Genomic DNA, 15990 nt, shown 5'->3' with positions numbered 1-15990 from the left:
GCTTTATCAGCGAAAAACGTGCATGCGTTGCATTGCTTTCAATGGCAACGCATGCACGTCTGGCGATTCCCTTGCGGGAGTGAGCTTTGGATGGTGCCCCTGCTCGCTCCTGCAAGGGAAACGCTGTGTGTGCTCTCGGCCACACTCGCTCACGCCTCCCCCCCTCAGCGTCTACAGGCACGCAGGGGCCATATGGTTTTTTTTTTTTTTATTATCTCGCACCGTATCCGCTTTCATTTTCGTAGAAGCAGGCTCGCTGTCCCAGATGTCGAAAGTCTGCAGCTCTGGCCGTTTCGCTTGTGCTATTGCAGTCGAGTACTATTATGTGTGACTCTTGGTGAGTATTATGAAAGAGCTCAGTGGGACACTTTCTTCCTGGTTGGCATGGTATACAAACTGCTAGTTGCACATTACAGATTGGCAACTTTTAATGGGTGAAGTTGGATGTCGAGCGCAAGCGGGAAAGGTCCTCTCATCCTGTGCCAAAATGTGAAGCCATTCAGACCTCGAACGAAAATGTTTGCATTGCGGTGCAGGTCCATAAAAGGGACATTGTTCTGCAGAGGTCTCTGGCAGGCACGTTGGGCGACTTACCCTGTCGCTGATGCCGGCTGAAAGGCCGTAATGCAGGTAATCGCACGCATTCACCCGAGGGCAGGCTGTCCTCGAAACCGGTAACCTGTGCAGCCTGATTTTGTGGCATATAGTGATAACGTTTTCTTTATTTTTATTTTTTTTCCCTACACATTGCTCATCTCGAAAACTGCATTAGCTACAGATATGCACTGTATGGAAGGAATATGCTACTTACCAGTATGCATCTGTTCTTGGCATGTAGAGCTGCAGATCTATACACTGTGCATAGATCGCCATCTGGTGTTGGGCCCGGATGTTTGCAGTTTGTTTTTCCTCTTGGAAAGTCTTCGGAAGTCACGAGGTCGGTGACTCCTCCTCTGGTTAGTATTGCGCATGGGCTTCTGCTCCATCCTCAGATTGTTTTTCGCCAGCAGGGAAAGATGGAGCGTAGTAGTAACAGTAGAGAAACCCATGTGTATTGTATCTAAATAAGATAAGACTGGAACGGATACAGGTAGCCGGGTGGGCGTGTATAGATCTGCAGCTCTACATGCCAAGAACAGATGCATACTGGTAAGTAGCATATTCCGTTCGAGGCATATGAGCTGCAGATTATACACTGTGCATAGATTATATAGCAGTACCCAACCCTAGCGGCGACCACCGGTATCCGTTGCAGTAGTTTGAAACGGTGTTTTTAGTACAGCTTGGCCCACAATAGCTTGTTGCTTGGTTTGCACATCTACACAGTAATGTTTTGTGAAGGTGTGCGGCGTTGACCATGTCGCTGCTTTGCAGATGTCATCTAGTGGTATGTTCCCTAGGAAAGCCATAGAAGCCCCTATCTTCCTTGTAGAGTGGGCTTTAGGGGGAACCGATAGCGTTCGTTTTGCTTTGTGGTAGCAAATCTGTATGCATTTTACAATCCACCTAGCTATCCCTGATTTGGAAATAGGGTTGCCTTTGTGTGGTGGGGAGAAGGAAACAAATAGATGTTTGGTTTTTCTGAAAGGTTGTGTTCTCTGGATGTAGTAAAGTAAAGCCCTTTTAACATCCAGTGTGTGTAAGGCTCTTTCCGCAACGGTTTGGGGTTGCGAGAAAAAGACTGGTAATTCAACCGACTGGTTTAGATGGAATGGAGAAATGACTTTAGGTAGAAATTTGGGATTGGTGCGGAGTACAACCTTGTTGTGATGCATCTGAAGAAAAGGTTCCTGTATAGTGAGTGCTTGTATCTCACTAACTCTTCTGAGGGAAGTGATGGCCACTAGAAAGGCTGTTTTCCATGTGAGGAATTGAAGCTCGCACTTATGTAATGGTTCGAAAGGGGGCCCCATTAACCGTGTGGCACTCTGGGTGGAATTACTCTTTTAAGGCCTTCCATAAAGGCCTTGATGGCAGGTACTTTGGAAAGTGAGAGGTGCTGCCTATTTTGTAAATAGGCAGCAATTGCAGCGAGGTGTAACCGAATGGAGGTATATGCTAGGTTACACCTTTGTAAATGGAGTAAATAACATATAATGTGCTGTATGGATACATTTAAAGGATTGATTGCGTTGTTGTGGCAGTAAACAACAAATCTTTTCCACTTTGCTGCATAGCACGCCCTAGTAGTAGGGCGTCTAGCTTCCCTGATAATGTACATGCAATCAGGGGAAAGGTTAAGGTATCCAAATTCTAGGACCTCAGGAGCCAGATCGCAAGGTTGAGCTGAGCTGGGTCCGGGTGCCTGATCTCTCCATGGTTCTGGGTCAGGAGGCATGGCGAGAGGCGTAGCTTTTGGTGTGGTACTACTGAGAGTTCCAGCAGTGTGGTGTACCACGGTTGTCTGGCCCATGTTGGAGCTACTAGGATCAGAGTTAGGGAATGCTGCTGTAGCTTTCGCACCACTAATGGAATTAGTGCGAGAGGTGGAACAGCGTATGCAAATTTGTTTGACCAGTTCATCCATATCGCATTGCCGTCGGACAATCGGTGTGGATATCTGGCGGCGAAGCTTGGGCATTTTTTGTTTTCGTGGGAGGCGAATAGGTCTATGTGTGGATGCCCCCACTTCTGAAAGAACGGGTGAAGAACCTGTGGGTGAAGTTCCCACTCGTGGACCTGCTGTGTCTGTCTGCTTAGCAGATCTGCCACAGTGTTTTGTACTCCTGGGACGTGCTGGGCTAGGAGAAAAATCTTTTATGGAATTGCCCATCTCCATATGCTCCGTGCTAACAGAGAGCTGTGGAGAGTGTGTGCCCCCCTGTTTTTGAATGTAGTACATGGCAGTCATGTTGTCTGTGCGCATGAGGACTGCCTTGCCTGAAATCTGTGTCTGGAAGGATTTTAGGGCGAGGAAGATCGCCAGTAACTCCAGATGGTTGATGTGGAGTAACTTCTGTTGCGGCGTCCATGTGCCCTGTGCTGTGAGATGTAACAGATGAGCTCCCCAGCCGGAAAGCAATGTATCTGCCGTTAGGATTATTTGTGGGACCGGGTCCAGGAACGGTCGACCTCTGGAAAGGTTTGTGGTGTTCCACCACTGCAGAGAGCGATGGGTGCGACAGTCTACCAACACCAGATCTGTCAGTTGCCCCTGGACCTGGTTCCACTGGCGCGCTAAGCACTCTTGGAGTGGACGCATCTGGAGTCTTGCATGGAGCACTATGAAGATGCAAGAGGCCATCATCCCTATCAGTTGCATAAACACTCTTGCTGGGAGAGAGTGTTGACATATGAATTTTTGACGCAGAGCCCGTATATTTGCAATCCTGGCAGGATTGGGATAGGCTATGGCTTTTGAGGTGTCTATGGTGGCACCGAGGTATTGTTTTGTGTGTGATGGTACCAGGTGGGATTTTTGATTGTTCACCGTGAAACCTAGCTGGTGAAGTAGTTGGACTGTAGCGGCGGTATGTTGCACACATTGTTCGTAGGACGTGGCTTTTTTTAGCCAGTCGTCCAGGTACGGGAAGAAGTGAATGTGCTGTCTTCTGAGGTGTGCAGCCACTACTGCTAGGCACTTGGTGAATACTGTGGAAATATGGATTTTTTCTGGTCAGTTATGTCCCCTATCTTGGACCCCAACGGTTCTATGTGCATGTTACAAGTACATGTATGTTCCCTCCAGTTCCAGTTATGAAGACGCAAACACATGTGCGTCCACCGTCAACATGTCCTCTGTCAGATCCGCCATGAATAGGCCGGATATTCCATTCCTAAGTATGAAAAGCCACCGGCTTTATATGGTTCACCTATGCCATTTTACAGTCCAGGCAAGTAGGCCCTGATTCTGTCGTCAAACTCTTCTTGCCTTCTGCCTCTGAAAACTCCAGTCTGAGCCTGCATCTGTGACCATGAACTTTGTCTCATTCTCTGCGCGGCTCACGAAGCCTGACATCAGCCTATTCTCTGCCAAGAACTGTATTTCACCTTCGAGTTATCTGCTTCACCCCTTAGCCGATGCATTCCTGTCTAGTAGTTTAAGTAAACATTCTTCCAGCTACCGAGCAAAAGGCACGGCTTCTCTGTCTTTATGCAAGTAATTCATAGTCCTGTTACCATGGAATATTCCTACCCCCTCGCATTTAGTGTAGACACTTAGACGCTTGTACACGCACGCACAGTCAGTATAGAATAGATTCTGTCCGAGAGTCCTTCTTTTGTGGATAACATAGTTCTTTAAACATAGGATGTTAGATATGATTTGGGATTAGGTTGACTTGACCCCCCAGACTTTTCGTCTCCACATGTAGAGCTAAATGTCAAGTCCCCTTCACCCCCTAGTTGCACGTCAATCACACGTCATGCTGCTGCGCGCGCATCTATGCCAAGTATTATCTTATAGATCCACCTATATATGACATCATAACCAATTATGTTCCTTTTTACTCCTTATTACACCCATTTTCGGTTACGCATATGAATCGTCATTTTCCTTATCAATTGTTACGCCTACTGCATTCGCTTCATTGTAATGTATGTACTATAAAAGTCATTTCTTGTCAATAAAGTATGTACTTCACTTCCTGAACCTCCGTGGTGATGGAACTTGGAGCAACCGATTATAATCGATCATTGGAATAAAGCCCATTCCGAACCTCTAATACCACGGATTCTGCCTCTCATTTTACTGAGCTATTTTATTATGTTTCCGTATCAAATTAAGTCCCGGTAATGAATTTTATTTACCACATGAATGGCGCCCGAACAGGGACACTTTCTCATCTCACGCGCCGGCGGTGAGTTGCAGGCCCGGTCTCCTGCCACAGCTGGACGGACAATAACGCGTACCAGCAGGATTTCCTGTATCTCCCTCCGGTCAAGCGGGGGCGACTGAGGCTGCGATCAACACCCAGACGAGGCGGTGAGAAGTGCGAAGTATCCCGACCAGAGCCTAGCTGAGAGAGCAAGATCCGAGGTATACAGAGGCCCACCAGTTCGAAGTCAAGTCCAGTTTCCAACGAGTCGAGTCCAGTCCGGTCCAAGTTCAGTCTCTGAGGCCTTCCGTTTCCGAAGCTACCCGGTGAGTACCATTACTGGGGAGGCATTTCTGACGTGCACATAGGTTGTGCCGGTCAAGACGGGTTTGGGTACACAAATCCGGTCTGCACTGTTTTAGCAGTGTATATGTACTGTTTAGCAGTATATCAAGTATTCCGAAGTATCTAGTTATTGTCAAAGAATTATGCTTGGTGATTAGTTATGCAGACGATCATCATTGTTGGTTATTTTAAAGGTTAAAAAAATGTTTAATGTTTAATGTTTAATGTGTTAAACGTCCTGCATATTGTGGTATGAATGGTTGTTCATTATTGTGCTTTTGTACTAAGTGTGTTCAAGATTAAGTATTAGATCAGTTCTCAATATGCCGCTCTTTTCGAAACTAAGACAGATCACTACAAGAAAAGGGGTACTCGAAGAAGCCGTTCCTATTCCCCCTAGGGACACTCCAGGGTACTTCATGTATCATAAACATGGCTTAGACGCTATATTATTTCTTGATTTATGGGTAGACTACACCAAGGAATTACCAGAAAGTCAGAGGTGGCCCACAGCGGGAACCTGGGATGCAGAGTGCATCATGAAAGTAGAAGAAGAGTTATGGAAAAGGAAAGTCAGACAGTCACAGAAAGATGCCGTTGAGTTATGGCGTAAAGAATCTCATAGACGTACAGAAAAAGCACGTAGACAGGAGAAGAGTAAAGAGAATTCCAATAAAGTTCGAGAAAATCTATTAATTGAGGAAGGTATCCGAGTGAAATCAGAACAAGTAGACAGACAAAGAAATGCCCTTATGAATGGTATGTATCCCCTTCTGGCGGAAGGATTACCTAAAGCTACTCCAGAAACACCGAAAGACTTGCCGCCCCCATTATTTCCAATAAAGGTACATCCTAAGGGGCATCCTAGAACCGCAGAAGATGTTTTTCTTTCCTCATATTTAGATGACGCAGCTCCCGAGTATGCTAATTCCGCCCCACATAGACCGCCTATCAGGGAGGTTCAACGCCAAGACCCAGTACCCGTATCCCTACAGCAACAGATCGTGTCACAAGTTCCGGCAAGCACATCTGTTTCTACATCTGTTCCTACAGCTGCTTCTATAGCTGTGTCCACACCTATAGTTGCTGTGTCACGTTCAACGAATCCTTTCACACCCGACACCCCAGATGGGGCTACGGGAGGTGCTAGTAACATTTTTTCTACGCCACCCAGAATAAATAAACTTACTTTTCAAGAGTCAGCACATTCACGTACCCCCAAACTCATAAATGCCCGTACGCTTAAGGAACTTCTTATAGATTGCAGATATGACCCTGTGCCCGGCAAAAAGGACGAAATGATCCTGGCATCATTGCGTATCAGACGAGCCGCAGTGTACTTAGGGAAGTTACCAGGAATGACTGCGCATCTAGATAAAATATACCATTTTGTCCAAACAGGGCGAGATCCAGAATGTATTAACAGAGCTATGGAATACCAGAAAGTGGAGATACAGGGGGAACTGTTACGTTTCCTCATAAATTGTGTGATCAGAAATGAAGACCGACCGGGGGTAGACCCGGAAGCAATGCAAATTCTTACCAGATGGAGCCAGAATATATCAGAAGGTAGACATGATAAACAAAATTGTATAATAGCCATGTGCCGAAAGATCCGTAAAGAAATAGAACGCCTACACGAAGAAAGATTAGCGGTAGACGAGTTCGAACAAAACGAGGAGGAAGGGTCAGGACTGCCCGCAGGACAGTCAGACACCATAGCCTATGTAGGTAAAGGAAGATCTTGTAATAGTAATAGATGTCCTATTGACCCGATACGTCCGATATGTCCAGATAATAACAGGAATTTCCAAATACCTATAATTAACATCAGGTCTAACGAGCATTCGTTCCAAGCCGCCGACAAACTACTCCGAGAACGAAGGGGTTATCATTTCCTCGATTCTATGGATGAACAAGATTTAGCTAGGGCAGCTGTCCATTGGGTGGACAGTCCCGGAAAATATAGTGATGATACAGTAGCACGCACGTTTTTGAATCTCACCCCAGATGAACAGCGGTTAGCTGGGATTTATATGATTCAACAACTCATTATACTATATCAGAGTCAGCATTCGGACCCTGGTCCCTTACCTGACATATTGACTGAATTGCTTATGAATAGATGGAGAGGTTCAGGTACTAAATTAATTAAAGAAATTCTAGAATCAAGAAAGCAGTATATTCTTTTTGTATGTTCAGACCGTGTCTCATTGCCCATCAAGGAAAGAACCACGTATTACATGGATAGACAGAATCCCTTACGAGAAGTGCACCCAATAAAGGGCGAGGACAACGAGTTTAAGCGCGTATTTGTATATACGCCCATATCAAAAATAGAATTGTTAGAAATGAAGAAAGTGGTACCCAGTCATGACAAAGATCCAGCGGGTTTTCACCGAGAAATTAAAGACATGTTACTCATGGGAGAGTATACCTATCCCGACATTATGACAATATTAAAGGTATTGATGCCTGCTGGCATTTATGAGAAACTCAGGGAAAAGGAGTGGGAGGTAGGAGACCAAAAGATAGAATGGTCAGTATTAGAAGCGGAAGAAAAGGCCCGAACTGCAGGAGCAGGACTCGGGGATAAAACTAAAGCACTACCAGGTTTATTAGTACAGGTACTGCCACGTTTATTAACTACGAAAAAGGAAGATTGGGGTACAATTTCAGCCTGTAAACAGAAGCAAGATGAAGACACTAGTGATTACTATGCCCGATTTGAAAAATGTTTTGGTATAAATAGTGGCCTAAAAGCAAGTAGCGAATCATACCCACATCTGTTCGTAACAAAATTAGTAGAAAATGCCCTGCCCCAAGTAAAGAATAGAGTATTAAAATTCGAGAGTACCTGGCAAGGTAACACTCCATCACAAATGTTACAAATGTTACAATACCATCACAATAGAATTAGAGAGGAACAAGAACATGAACACAGACGCATGAAAGACACGAAAATGAAAATGCTAGTTTCTCAGACAGTTCCAGCTGAAGGACATAAAAAGGGTATGACACATTCCGGTGATTCAGCAGGACCTGTAAAAGGGACATGCAATTATTGTAAAAAGCCAGGTCATTACGTACACGATTGTCCAGTTTTGAAACATAATATCACCATAGGTAAAACACAAGAAAGACCACGGCCACCTAGACAGGACCAGAATGAACAAGGAGCTCCGCAGCATGCACAGTCCATGCCAGCTTCACAACAGTCTATACAGTTTGTGCCAGCTGCACCAGCGCTGCCTGTTGCTGCCACACAAACCACGACACGACAACTGTACCAGACCGCACAGTACGACTATCCTGATTATCAACGATACGCATGAACAAGCCTAGAGAGGGAAGTTGACTTACCCCTTATCGAGATCCCTGTAGATCAAGAAGGACCTTATGTACATAGTGAATTATTAGGCCAAGACAGAAAATTTTTACTCGATACAGGGGCAAGTCGAACAACCATAAAACGTAGTGAAGTTCCAGGGGCACCCCTCTCAGGCTCACAGAATATTTCCCTTGGTTTTTCAGGAAAACCTATTGTTAATGAAGTGTCACAGCCTCTCCCACTTACGATAGGACCTTTGACCCGAACTACAGATTTATTGCTTACTAAATCATGTCCAGAAAATCTGTTAGGAATAAAAACGCTGAAAGCTCTAGGAGCTATAATATGTTGTTCTCCGGAAGGAGTAAGGTTGTTTTTACGTGATTTTAAAGGTCATTATGTGTCTAGAGACATGGATCCCCGACTGCAGACTTTACCTACACATCTATGGGCACAAGGCCCTACTGATGTTGGATGCATGAATATTACACCATATCGAGTCACATTAAAGGCAGGAGTGGTGCTACCACGAATGCGACAATACAAGTTACCACCAGATGCTGTAGTGGCTTTACTACAAATCATTGACGAGCTCATTACCCAAGGAGTAGTTGTAGAAACAGACTCCAATGTATGTAATTCACCGATAATTCCGATTCTTAAACGAACAGATCCAAAGGCCCCGCCAGTATATCGATTGGTTATTGATCTGCGCGAATTAAACAAATGCATTGTGCCACAATTTCCTGTGGTCCCAGATATCTCGTCATTACTGACAGCTATTGATTCCGAAGCGACATTCTTTACTGTAATCGATCTCAAGAATGCCTTTTTCAGCGTCCCAATAGATCCGGAAAGCCAATATTTGTTCGGATTTAGTTTAAATGGACGTAGCTTTAAATTCTCACGCGCACCTCAAGGATTTACAGAAAGCCCCAGCATCTATAGCCAAGCACTGAAACGAGAACTCGACAGTATCCACATGCCAGTTAACACTGCTCTGCTTCAATACGTCGATGATCTGTTGATCACCGCGAGAAGTGAACCGGAATGTGAAAAAGCATCACTGACAGTTTTACAATTTCTAGCCGAAAAGGGGCACAAGGTGTCCCCTTCTAAGCTGCAATTCTGTGTCCAGCGAGTTATTTATCTTGGACACTCGCTGTCCAAGGAGGGAAGGCAGCTTACACCCGACCGCATTCAGTTAATAGCTAACATGCCAATACCCAAGACACAAAAGGAGGTGCGGGCTTTCATAGGCCTCACGTCATATTGCAGGCAGTGGATCCCTCAGTACGCATTTCTAGCAAAACCACTCATTCAGTTGACAACACAGGAGGCAGCCACATCGACTGTTCTCCCTTGGACTCAGGAACATACACAAGCTTTTGAAAGCCTAAAGAAAGCTTTATGTCAAGCACCTGTTTTAGCAACGCCATGTTACAGAAAACAGTTTACACTCTTTGTTACAGAACGCGAAGGTACTGCCTTGTCAGTACTCACACAGGAACAAGCAGGAGCACACAAACCATGTGCTTATTTTTCTAGTACATTAGATCCCGTAGCTCAGGCTTTGCCTGCATGCCTAAAATCAGTGGCAGCGACAGCTTTAGCAATCAGACAAAGCGATGCCATAGTGTTAGGACATCCATTGACAGTTCAAGTACCACATGCAGTAGAGGTTCTTGTAAATAGAACGCAAACACAACACTTGACTATAGCGCGACTTACAGGGTACGAACTTACATTGTTTCAGCCGCATATAGAAATCAGACGCTGTAACACATTGAATCCTGCCACACTTTTGCCAGTAACCGGAACAGACCCACTAGCCCATGACTGTATTGAAGTTATTACAATAACGACGAAACCTAGACAAGACTTAACCGATGTCCCATTGTCAGACCCAGACCTGACATTGTATGTAGATGGTTCATGTATGAGAACAAATACAGGAGAGTTGGTGGCTGCTTACGCAGTCACAACAGATACTGAAGTCATTGAAACTAATCGCATAAATATCTTGTCAGCTCAAGCCGCAGAGCTTATTGCTCTGACACAAGCCTGTATTCAAGCCACAAATAAAAAAGTCAACATATACACTGATTCACGTTATGCATTCGGAGTTGTACATGACTTCGGCGTGCTATGGCGAGAGAGAGGTTATTTAACTTCCCACGGTGCCCACATTCAGCACGGACCCCTCATTCATGCCTTATTAGATGCAATACATCTACCCACTGCAATATCAATTATGAAATGTAAGGCTCATACGAAGGTTACTGATATCATTTCTCAAGGCAATGATCTAGCCGACAGAACAGCTAAACAGACTGCTCAAACCCAAACATCCGACATGACAAAGACAATAGTCCCGATGCCGACACATTGTATGACAGTTAAAGATCCTACCCTTGACGTAATTGACATACAGACACATGCTACACCAGACGAAATAAAGAAATGGACTGAATTAGGAGGGATCCAAACGGACCAAGGATGGATGATGAAGGAAAAGTCTGTGTGGTTCCTTCCTGATTCAATGGTCCAAGTTATAGTTAACACTATACATAGTCCAGCACATCTAGGAGAAAAAGCTATGCTAGACAGCATTCAACACATTTGGTTCAATAAAAATTTACGAGCAGCAGCCAAACAAAAGGTCCGTACCTGTATGATCTGTTGCCAGTTCAACCCAGGAAAAAGTGTTCCCGTAGAACAAGGTGGATTTCATCCTCCTAATCACCCTTTTGAAGTACTCCAGATGGATTATATCCAGATGGAACGATGTCGAGGATTCAAATATGTTCTCGTAGTTGTCTGCGCTCTGTCCCGCTGGACGGAGGCATACCTGGTTTCAGATTACACTGCCCCGACTACTGCCAAACAGTTAGTTCGAGAATTCTTCCCACGATACGGTTTACCACGTGTTGTTCACTCAGATAACGGCCAGCCGTTCTCATCCGAATTAATGAAACATGTTTCACTTCTGTTAGGTTATCAGTGGAAATTTCACTGTGTCCGACACCCCGAAGCAGCAGGTCTCGTAGAAAGACATAATCAGATACTGAAAATCAGATTGTCCAAAATATGCAGAGAGAAAGGTGTCGACTGGGTAGTAGCGTTACCAGTTGCACTCTTCTACATGAGAATGGTAGCACACTCTCGAACAGGGCTATCCCCGTATGAGGTGATCTTCGGCAGACCACCAAATATGTGGGGGACGCCTATACCACGCAAAATAACTGATATTGACTGTAATATGCTGACAGATTACTTGGCTTCCTTGATGTCTGCACTACAATCTTGTCGTTCACAGGTAGCTGCAGCCTTTCCCGACAACACTGAGGTGAAACCCCTTGACGTAATTCCGGGGGACCTCGTCCTTGTGAGGAATTTCGACCGAAAGACTCAGCTGGAGCCCAGGTGGAAGTCACCCAAGTTGGTCCTGCTGACCACAAGAACAGCCGTGAAGATTGAAGGCAGAAAAGGATGGATTCATTCAAGTCATATCAAGAAATTCCATGGACTTCCTTCAGATGTAAACAGCCCACCTCGTGTGTCCTCACCAATTGACTCAAAACTACCTCTGGCTGAGGCCGACAGTAAAGAACTTTATAAACTAAAATTAAGGCCTAGGCCGTCGGACGATTTGATTGTTTAAGTCCTCTCCTAGGTGAAGCGGTTGAATCTGTCTCCGACATGTATCGCCTAGACCTGAATCATGGACAGTCGCGAAAAATGATGAAACGACAGGCGTATTGTAAATCACTGCGTAGCCATTGCATAGTGACATTATTAATCTTGTTTTTCTTAAGTCTTTTAATAATTACTGCAAGTATATTGTTGCACATATATTACCCTATTGCCAGAAACGTTTACAATGTTACTGCTGAACATTCTTTTAGTGACTTACCCCCGCATGAATTGTCTTATAGACTTGCGCTGCGCAATAACACTTTCATTAGTATGTTACATCATTCCCATCAGACTAGTAATGCAACTAATTGTTGGGTGTGTGGCCGGCTCCCTCCCTATCAGAATTATGAAGGAGTCCTGCCTTTCTTTCCACATCCGTTTACACATAATGGCTCCTGTGGAGCATGGTTTAGTTTAATTAATTCCATAGACTCAGATACAGCCGTTTACCAAGACCAGTGGGTATGGGGAAATCTGAACCTGGTTTTATTCAAAGCCTGTTACCCTGACAAGGAGGGTCGCCCCAAAGGAACAGGAACTGATCTAGAAAATGAAGTATATGGATTAGGTAACTTTACTCCTAATCTCATGGTTCTAAATGTCGAATCCGAAGTTGAACTAGTTTTACCAACCAGGTCAGTATTCCCAGCGAAAGGTGAATTGTGTGTGAGAAAAGTTGGTTCCATACATATGGGCCATAGTAAATGCACTACTACAGTAGAATTCAGTGATCAAGGCAAATCTTCATTTAGAGCTTATCGCCACTCCTACTTTATATGTGGTCAGACTGCATATATGCGTCTACCTCTAGATTGGGATGGTACCTGCTACATTGCATTCCTTTTGCCACCTGTTTTCCTAGCTCCTCCTGATTATTATAGAAACATTCATTTAGTACACAACAGAGAGCGGAGAGATCTCCCAATTGTCGATTACACTGAAACAGCATGGGAAAAATACACAGATTTCAATAAAGGCATCTTTCCCTATATAGGTACTGTTACTAATAGTAAGCTGATACGTAGATTAACTAGAACCCTTGAAGCGGTAGTGAATGAAACTATTTCCGCCTTAGGCAATTTAACAGAAGAGCAGTCTGCTATGCGGATTGTTGTGCTTCAAAATCGTCTTGTCCTTGACGTCATCCTGGCTGATAGGGGCGGAGCTTGTAGGGTCATCGGATCAAGCTGCTGCGTATTCATACCAGAAAATTCGCCATCTGTATATAAAGCTATAACTCGCCTTCATAAGATTGTAAGCCAGATACACCAGAACCCAGGCACTTGGACTTGGTCCAGTTGGTTTTGGAGTGTGATATCAGCCTGGGGATGGAGAGTTCTATCCTTCCTAGGTATTGGCCTTCTCATACTATTCAGTTGCTGTCTATGTCTACAATGTGGACCAGCGATCTGTGGCCTGTGTGCCACATCGTGTATTCCACCACCAAGATCTCATTCGTCACGGAAGAAGAAAGAAGAACAAATGATGTTATACGAACAGATCAATGGATTAATGAAGATTGATATCTCTTGACGGGCAAGTAGGGGACAAGGAGGGAATGTGGAAATATGGATTTTTTCTGGTCAGTTATGTCCCCTATCTTGGACCCCAACGGTTCTATGTGCATGTTACAAGTACATGTATGTTCCCTCCAGTTCCAGTTATGAAGACGCAAACACATGTGCGTCCACCGTCAACATGTCCTCTGTCAGATCCGCCATCAATAGGCCGGATATTCCATTCCTAAGTATGAAAAGCCACCGGCTTTATATGGTTCACCTATGCCATTTTACAGTCCAGGCAAGTAGGCCCTGATTCTGTCGTCAAACTCTTCTTGCCTTCTGCCTCTGAAAACTCCAGTCTGAGCCTGCATCTGTGACCATGAACTTTGTCTCATTCTCTGCGCGGCTCACGAAGCCTGACATCAGCCTATTCTCTGCCAAGAACTGTATTTCACCTTCGAGTTATCTGCTTCACCCCTTAGCCGATGCATTCCTGTCTAGTAGTTTAAGTAAACATTCTTCCAGCTACCGAGCAAAAGGCCCGGCTTCTCTGTCTTTATGCAAGTAATTCATAGTCCTGTTACCATGGAATATTCCTACCCCCTCGCATTTAGTGTAGACACTTAGACGCTTGTACACGCACGCACAGTCAGTATAGAATAGATTCTGTCCGAGAGTCCTTCTTTTGTGGATAACATAGTTCTTTAAACATAGGATGTTAGATATGATTTGGGATTAGGTTGACTTGACCCCCCAGACTTTTCGTCTCCACATGTAGAGCTAAATGTCAAGTCCCCTTCACCCCCTAGTTGCACGTCAATCACACGTCATGTTGCTGCGCGCGCATCTATGCCAAGTATTATCTTATAGATCCACCTATATATGACATCATAACCAATTATGTTCCTTTTTACTCCTTATTACACCCATTTTCGGTTACGCATATGAATCGTCATTTTCCTTATCAATTGTTACGCCTACTGCATTCGCTTCATTGTAATGTATGTACTATAAAAGTCATTTCTTGTCAATAAAGTATGTACTTCACTTCCTGAACCTCCGTGGTGATGGAACTTGGAGCAACCGATTATAATCGATCATTGGAATAAAGCCCATTCCGAACCTCTAATACCACGGATTCTGCCTCTCATTTTACTGAGCTATTTTATTATGTTTCCGTATCAAATTAAGTCCCGGTAATGAATTTTATTTACCACAATACCCTTGGTGCTGTTGTTACCCTGAACGGGAGCACCTTGAACTGGTAGTGTTGCCTGTCCACCACAAATCTGAGGTACTTTCTGTGAGACTGGTGTACTGGGATGTGAAAGTACGCGTCTTTCAAGTCCAGAGTGGTGAGAAAGTCGTTCTGGGAGAGGAGTGGAAGAACCTGTTGAAGGGTTACCATGTGAAAATGGTCTGAATGTATGTAAGCGTTTAGAGGTCTGAGATCTAGGATAGGTCGTAGAGTCTCGTCTCTCTTTGGAATCAGAAAGTACAGGGAGTAGACCCCTAAATTTTGTTTACTTATGGGGACCTGCTCTATGGCTTCTTTTTGCAGGAGGGAGATCACCTCCTGTTATAGTAGCGTAGTATGTTCTTGAGACATAGGGCGTTGCCTGGGTGGAATGTTTGGGGGGGTAGATGTTAATTCTAGGCAATACCCTGACTGAATAATTTGTGTCACCCATCTGTCTGAGGTGATTGTCTCCCAGATGTGAAGGAAATGTTGTAGTCTGCCTCCGACCGGAGTGGAATGGTCTGGAGGGAGCGGGGGAAAGTCATTGGGCAGGAGGTGGCAGAGCGAGCGGTATTTGTTTTGCCTCTGCCCTTATTATTATTGCCTCTGTATCCGCCTCTTTGATAACCCTTCGTGAAGGTAGACTGAGGAGGGGATTTATAAGACGTGGATGCACTGTCCGAGGAGTAGCCTCTGCCCGTGCCCCGAAAGGAAGAACGGCGAAAGGAGCGCCTGGGAGTCGGTTTGTAGGGCTCCCATAGATTTCGCCGTGTCTGTATCTTTTTTCATTTTTTCCAGGGCTTCATCTACTTTAGGGCCAAATAGATGATCTTGGTCGAATGGGTGATTTAATATAGAGGCTTGAACCTCTGGTTTACACCCTGAAACCCTGAGCCAGGCATAGCGACGGAGAAGAACACTGGTGTTTATGGCCCTGGAGGCTGTATCTGCTGCATCTAGGGCACATCGTATCGAGGTATTGGTTATTGTTTTTCCCTCTTGAATAAGTTCATTAGCCCTAGTCTTGTACTTTTCAGGGAGATGGTGCATGATGGTCTCTAGCTCATCATAATGCGCCCTGTCGTATCGGGCCAACAGTGCTTGGGTATTGGTACT

At 44.8% G+C, this 15990-nt stretch overlaps 1 protein-coding gene across 1 annotated transcript in view; it reads right to left on the bottom strand.

The window, feature by feature from the left end:
• Positions 1-15990, bottom strand: part of RNF17 (ring finger protein 17) — a 2644767-nt gene that overhangs the window by 2410147 nt on the left and 218630 nt on the right. The gene's annotated exons all lie outside the window — the stretch shown is intronic.

Source organism: Triturus cristatus, chromosome 8 (assembly GCF_964204655.1).
Source record: "Triturus cristatus chromosome 8, aTriCri1.1, whole genome shotgun sequence".
NCBI classification, from domain to species: Eukaryota; Metazoa; Chordata; class Amphibia; order Caudata; family Salamandridae; genus Triturus; species Triturus cristatus.
The sequence above is the reverse complement of the archived record's forward strand: the minus strand, read 5'-3'. Positions and strand labels throughout refer to the sequence as shown.